At 40.5% G+C, this 7707-nt stretch overlaps 1 protein-coding gene across 1 annotated transcript in view; it reads right to left on the reverse strand.

Annotated features, from left to right (window-relative positions):
* CNTN6 (contactin 6) overlaps window positions 1-7481 on the reverse strand; it is a 512408-nt gene extending 504927 nt beyond the window's left edge. The window contains exon 1 of the mRNA XM_063630727.1: window positions 7462-7481. The gene's annotated coding sequence lies outside the window, so the exon portion shown is untranslated. The remainder of the gene's footprint in view (window positions 1-7461) is intronic.
* Between the last annotated feature and the right edge of the window lie 226 nt (window positions 7482-7707).

Genomic DNA, 7707 nt, shown 5'->3' on the forward strand with positions numbered 1-7707 from the left:
TGTGTTTCATAAATAAATTATCTTTGTAAAAACCCTTTGAAAAAGTTACATTATTAAGATACTGATTATTTTGAATTTAATTGCTTTTCTCTATCATTGCTTATGTCATTTACACTGTTCTCTGCATACAGAGTGGTGAAAATTAACTGAATATATATGGAAGTGTTTGTGTATGTTTAATTTACTCTGCACATTGTGAAACAGTGGCGGGGGGAGGAGTGTCAAGATGTCAGTGTCCTATTTATTGCACTGGTTTCCACACATTGATTTGTTTTCTTCATGGCAACGATATAAGTTATAACTGAATTTTCTGTCTACTTTCTGTCTGCCGCCAGCAGAGTGTAAGCTCCATGAGGACAGGAGCATTGGTCTTCTTATATTTGCTTCATTTTTAGAGCCTTGACTAATGCCTAGGCACAAGGTACTCGCTAAATATGTGGAGAATGAGCCAATAAATGAAATAATGAGTAACTAGGTTTAGATACATAACTAAGGATTCTCTTGTTTCATATATCCTCACACCACTTCTGTTAATTCTTTAAACCATTCATTCTTCAACAAATATTTTAAAAGGTTTCATGTATCAGATATTTTATTAGGCTTAGCACAACATGATGGATATAAGCATGGACCTTGGGGAGACAGCTTAAAATAAAAAAACACATATAAATAAAATGATCTTAAATTATAACTCTCATATACACATGTCTTTTTCACAATCTATTTGTTGTGTTTGCTTTTTGCATTTGTGCTTTTTAAATGCAGTTCTTTCTAAATGCAAGAAGACGGTGCTATGTCTTATGAAGAAAATAATTTGTGCTAAAAAACCTTCATTCAGGAATGAGTTATGATACTGTTGGCTGTGAGTTCAACCATTAATGAATTAATACTACAATAGTGTTAAATACACTATGTATAAAATATAGTATATTTAAACAGAAACATGCAGAACACAAGGTTGTGTATTGATTGATTTATGAAAATGTTTTAAGTAGATGTTCTCAGTAACATAACTATTTCCTCTAGGGGCAGTGATTCTGTGTTCCTTAATTCAGTGCTGTAACTTTACAGAATATGAGTGCTGCAAATAATTATAATCAACTCTGTGTGTGTGTACGTATAGATAATTAAATGTATATATTTACATGTATAATTTATAAATGTGTAAAATGTAACATTTTATAATACTTCTGCATACATATTTATTATGTATATATTTTGCTTGATTTGGCAACCTGCAGTATGAGCCTGTAGACCATGGTAAAGAGTTCAGATGTATTCCACATTTCTATGCTTGATAAAAAATCCATTGAATGTTTATCAATACAAACCTAAATGCGTATATGTTGGGGGAGGGCAAGTTTGCAAGTAGAGAGAACAATCAAATGTATATTATGATAGCCAAGGGTAAGACTGATGACAAACTACTTTAAATATAAATCACTGTTGCTGGAAATAGAAAACTATATATATACATATATATGTAATACTTTATTTTGCAGGTAGAATAAGCTATGGGCAAGCAACCCCATAACCTTATGAATGTAAACCACCAGATGCATACATATGAGTAGGCTGACGAGAGAGAAAGTTAGAGATGGAAGTAGCACTGGCCATCATTTTAGTGGATTGCTTTGAGAACAAAAGGAGATAGTAATGTGTTAAAAAGCAGGTAAAATTGGCACTCATGGGAAATGCACAAGAAATGTACAGTCTCTCACTGGTTTCATCACTCCCCAGATGATCTTATACTTTGGGCAATTATTGAGATAATTGAGAGAGAATTTTAGATTCACAAAAAGTGAATTTACTGGACTGTTATTTTTAAACAGCTCATATGACATCTTTTTAGCATCAGTATATTTTTCCCATCTATGAGAAATTATTTGCACGTGATGCAATCTTATGCTTAGTGGTATAGGCACACATTTGTCAAATGTCCAAAGATTTCTTAGAATTCCACAGGCATAAACATGTAAATACTCAGATGTTCCTCTTCTTGGCCAGCATTAGCAGCATAAGGCATCAAAGAAGTCTGCCATGTGATCGAAACCTTGTAGTCTTTAATTCAATACTAATAGATGAAATATAAGAGCAAACACTTGTTCAGGTTCCAGAGTCATCTGCTATTAAACCCACTTGACAGGTCAAGTTTGGAAAAATGTTGACACACAAAATGTTAAATAAAGGTTTGCTTTAAACCCCCATACTTCACAGGATTCAAATTGAATTTCTGATTTATGAGTGATAAATACACAGGATCAGATGTTATAAAAACCTTCTCATTTCCAGCAGGCAAATGTTGGAAGAGTCTAAAGAATATAATGGAACCTTTTCAGATACAAATATAGGGGATAGAATGTTAGAAGGCAGTTTGGTTTAAGATTAGCTCTATGTTATGCTGGACTTCATACCTAGGTGATGGATTAATAGGTGCAGCAAACCACTATGGCACACGTTTACCTATATAACACACCTTCACATCCTGCACACGTACCTTGGAACTTAAAAACAAAAATTGAAAAAAAGAATATAATATATTTGAAGAAAAAAATAGTTCTGTTAAATGAAATTGTTTTGCTGAACCAATTCAGTCATTCCACAATTAAATACACACACACACACACAAAAAAAAAAAAACATTAATCCAAATCATTTTATGTATGCAATGAGTAGCTTAATGTAAAACAATTTTGAAACATCAAAGTGGGAACAGAGAGAAAAAGACAGATGGAAAAGAAAACTTTATTCTTTACATGTCTGCTCAAAGTTCTCTCAATGAGGAATCTGTAACAACTTAGGGGGAAAAGAAACCATCAGAGCCAGCACTGTGGCTGACACCTGTAATCCCAGCACTTTTGGGAGGCTAAGGCGGGCCGATCACCTGAGATCAAGGGTTCGAGACCAGCCTGACTAACATGATGAAATCCCATCTCTACTGAAAATACAAAAATTAGCCAGGTGTGGTGGTGCCTGCCTGTAATCCCAGCTACTCGGGAGACTGAGACAGGAGAATTGCTTGAACCCAGCAGGCGGAGGTTGCAGTGAGTCGAGATTGCACCACTGCACTCCACCCTGGCTGGCAGAGTGAGACTCCGTCTCAAAACAAAACAAACAAACAAAAACCAAAAAGAAAAAACCCAAAACATCAGTTATGTCTACCAATTCAACTATTTACACAATCAGTAGAGTCAGAGGGAAAAAGTAAAATTCAGTTTATTGTGTGCATGAATGTGCATGCACCTGAACATACATAGAAATTGAACAAATGTCAATGATTGCTGTATGAAATAAATTTATGAAATCCTTGCTTTAGAGTAAGTGCCTATACTTGGCCCTGTGACCTCCGAATATCTGAGACAGGTCTCAGTTAATTTAGAAAGTTTATTTTGCCAAGGTGGAAGATGCACCCCCATGACACAGCCTCAGCAGATCCTGACAACATGTGCCCAAGGTGGTCAGAGCACAGTTTGGTTTTATACATTTTAGGGAGACATGAAACATCAACCAACATACGTAAGATGAACATTGGTTTGGTCCCGAAAGGTGGGACAACTAGAGGCAAAGGTGGGAAACCAAAGTGGGGAGGGGCTTCCAGGTCAAAGGTAGGTAAGAGACAAATGATTGCATTCTTCTGAGTTTCTGATTAGCCTTTCCAAAGCAGACAATCAGATATGCTTTTCTCTCAGTGAGTAGAGGGATGACTTTGAATAGAATGGGAGGCAGGTTTGCCCTAAGCAGTTCCCAGCTTGACTTTTCCCTTTTGCTTAGTGATTTGGGGACCCTAAGATTTAGTTTCCTTTCACAGCACCAACAGACTAGACCAAACCAGAATGGATTCACTCATGCTAGGTGCCACATAATCAAATTGAACTTTGAAACAAGCCAATATTAAAAAAACAAAAACAAACAAACCAAAAAACCCACATTATTCACAGGAAACAATCAGGGGCAGCCCAGTTTATAGGAACCAGTGTAATATGGAATTCCCTATGTTTTCACTCTATGAGAATAGTAACTTTGAAATGACTAATCTGCTTTTTGTTCTGTTTTCTTCAACTCTTTTCTGCCTACAAAGCCAACCTCCTCTGCTCAGCTTGCTAGAAACAAATGCTTGCTCCTCCATGCTGAAAAGATGAACTAGTGCTCAAATAATTTTCTCTCAGCAAGGTAATTTTACTTCTATAGTAGGGTGTGACTCGTGGTTGGAGCAATGGCGAGAGCACACCTGAACAAGGGAGGGGAAAGGTTCTTATTCCTGACACAGGTAGCCCCTACTGCTGTGTCGTTCCCCTATTGGCTAGGATTGGACTGCACAGTCTAAGCTAATCCTGATTGGGTATTTTAAAGAGAGCAGGGGTATGAGCCAGAGTGGCAGGGTGAGCAGTTTGGCGGGAGAGACGGTTACAGAACCAGTGACTAAAAGTGACTTAGGTCAGAGCAGGTGACTGGGATGACTCAGGTCAAAGCAGGTGACCAGGATGAGTCAGGACACAGCAGGTGACCAGGGGAACAGATGTGAACTACTGATTAAAACTGGTTGAAAAGGTTGTTTACTGAAACTACGGGGAAGTTAAACTTTAAAATGGAGGACAAAGAACTGAACATACTGACATACTGATTCTTTGAAGAGAAATTTAGAACTCACTGTATCCGACAAGCTCATCGGAGTTCTTATTCTATTTTATAAAATGAGATGCTGCCCACATTCATGAATTGTAAATAAAAGCCAATTAAATATCTAACCTAAATTTGTTGTAATTTTGTTTTTTGGTTTTAAATGGGTTGACAGATTACATTTCAATTTGAGACATGGAATGTTGCTTTTGTTGGCAGTGTTACAATCTCACATTCAAGTCCAGATAAAATCTTACACAGAGTGAATCTACCTTCTTGTACAAAAAGACATCACTAGATATAGAAGGGCAATGATAGTCCCTTCAAGCTTTTTACAAGAATGTTCAACATTTTATTTGACAAAAAAAGACATCATCAGTGGATGGAGTGTCACCGTAAGTTTGAGTATGGAGCAGAGAGGGAAGAGGCAAAAGATAAAACTTTTGTTAGGTACAGATATTCACAGATATTTGTGCACAGACTAGAAGCATTTTAGCCTCTTTTGATTCTCTTTCTCAAAATGTTTATACACAAAGAACTATTTTCTTCTCATTAAGCCTTATTATCTTTAAAATTATCACATTTAAACAGAATTTTTGAGGTTTCCAAGGAATTCTGTTACACATTGGCTCATGTTATTTTTCTGCTCCAAATTCACACCGCTAAGCATTACCCAACTTCTACTTTATCTCTCCTTTGCCTTGCTTCATACTAATTGTCAGTCCTCTGAGCCCAAGCTAAGCCATCATATCCCCTGTGACCTGCACGTACACATCCAGATGGCCAGTTCCTGCCTTAACTGATGACATTCCACCACAAAAGAAGTGAAAATGGCCTGTTCCTGCCTTAACTGATGACATTGTCTTGTGAAATTCCTTCTCCTGGCTCATCCTGGCTCAAAAGCTCCCTTACTGAGCACCTTGTGACCCCCACTCCTGCCTGCCAGAGAACAACCCCTCTTTGACTGTAATTTTCCTTTACCTACCCAAATCTTATAAAATGGCTGCACCCCTATCTCTCTTCGCTGACTCTTTTCGGACTCAGCCCACCTGCACCCAGGTGAAATAAACACCTTTATTGCTCACACAAAGCCTGCTTGGTGGTCTCTTCACATGGACGCGCATGAAATTTGGTGCCGTGACTCGGATGGGGGGACCTCCCCTGGGAGATCGATCTCCATCCTCCTGTTCTTTGCTCCGTGAGAAAGATCCACCTACAACCTCAGGTCCTCAGACCAACCAGCCCAAGAAACATCTCACCAATTTCAAATCCGGTAAGTGGCCTATTTTTACTCTCTTCTCCAACCTCCCTCACTATCCCTCAACCTCTTTCTCCTTTCAATCTTGGCGCCACACTTCAATGTGTCCCTTCTCTTAATTTCAATTCCTTTCATTTTCTGGTAGAGACAAAGGAGACACGTTTTATCCATGGACCCAAAACTCCGGCGCCGGTCACGGACTGGGAAGGCAGCCTTCCGTTGGTGTTTAATCATTGCAGGGACGCCTCTCTGATTATTCACCCACGTTTCAGAGGTGTCAGACCACACGGGAACACCTGCCTTGGTCCTTCACCCTTAGTGGCAAGTCCTGCTTTTCTAGGGGAGAGGCAAGTACCCCAACCCCTTCTCTCTGTGTCTCTACCCCTTCACCGCCTTTCTGGGGGTCCAGAAACCCCCAACCCCCTCTCCTTCACTCTTAGCAGCAAGTCCCACTTTTCTAGAGGAGGGGCAAGTACACTAACCTCTTATATCTCTGCACAATCCCTTATTTCCATGCCCCAACCTCATATCTCTGCACCCCGATCCCTTATTCCCGTGCCCCAACCTCTTATATCTCTGCGCCCTGATCCCTTATTTCTGTGCCCCAACCTCGTATCTTTGCCCCCTGACCCCTTCTCTGCTTTTCTGGAGGGCAAGAACCCCCCCCCTTCTCTGTGTCTCTACTCTTTTCTCTGGGCTTGCCTCCTTCACTATGGGCAAGCTTCCACCTTCCATTCCTCCTTCTTCTCCCTTAGCCTGTGTTCTTAAGAACTTAAAACCTCTTCAACTCTCACCTGACCTAAAATCTAAGTGTCTTATTTTCTTCCGCAATGCCGCTTGACCCCAATACAAACTTGACAGTAGTTCCAAATAGCCAGAAAACGGCACTTTCAATTTTTCCATCCTGCAAGATCTAAATAATTCTTATCATAAAATGGGCAAATGGTCTGAGGTGCCTGACATCCAGGCATTCTTTTACACATCGGTCCCTCCCTGGTCTCTGTGCCCAGTGCAACTCACCCCAAATCTTCCTTCTTTCCCTCCCGCCTGTCCCCTCAGTCCCAACCCCAAGCGTCAGAGTCTTTCTAATCTTCCTTTTCTACAGACCCATCTGACCTCTCCCCTCCTACCCAGGCTGCTCCTCGCCAGGCCGAGCTAGGTCCCAATCCTTCCTCCGCCTCTGCTCCTCCACCCTATAATCCTTTTATCACCTCCCCTCCTCACACCGGGTCCGGCTTACAGTTTCATTCCGAGTCTAGCCCTCCCCCACCTGCCCAGCAATTTACTCTTAAAAAGGTGGCTGAAGTTAAAGGCATAGTGAACGTTAATGCTCCTTTTTCTTTATCAGACCTCTCCCAAATGAGTGAGCATTTAGGCTCTTTCATCGAATATGAAAAACCCAGCCCAGTTCATGACTCGTTTGGCAGCAACCCTGAGACACTTTACAGCCCTGCACCCTAAAAGGTCAAAAGGCCGTCTTATTCTCAAAATACATTTCATTACCCAATCTGCTCCAAACATTAAATAAAACTCCAAAAATTAAATTCCAGCCCTCAAACCCTACAACAGGATTTAATTAACCTCACCTTCAAGGTGTACAATAATAGAAAAAAGTTGCAATTCCTTGCCTCCACCGTGAGACAAACCGCAGCCACATCTCCAGCACACAAGAACTTCCAAATGCCTGAACCGCAGTGGCCAGGCGCTCCTCCAGAACCTCCTCCCCCAGGAGTTTGCTACAAGTGCCAGAAATCTGGCCACCAGGCCAAGGAATGCCTGCAGCCCAGGATTCCTCCTAAGCCACATCCCATCTGTGCGGGACTCCACTAGAA

Source organism: Symphalangus syndactylus, chromosome 21 (assembly GCF_028878055.3).
Source record: "Symphalangus syndactylus isolate Jambi chromosome 21, NHGRI_mSymSyn1-v2.1_pri, whole genome shotgun sequence".
NCBI lineage: Eukaryota > Metazoa > Chordata > Mammalia > Primates > Hylobatidae > Symphalangus > Symphalangus syndactylus.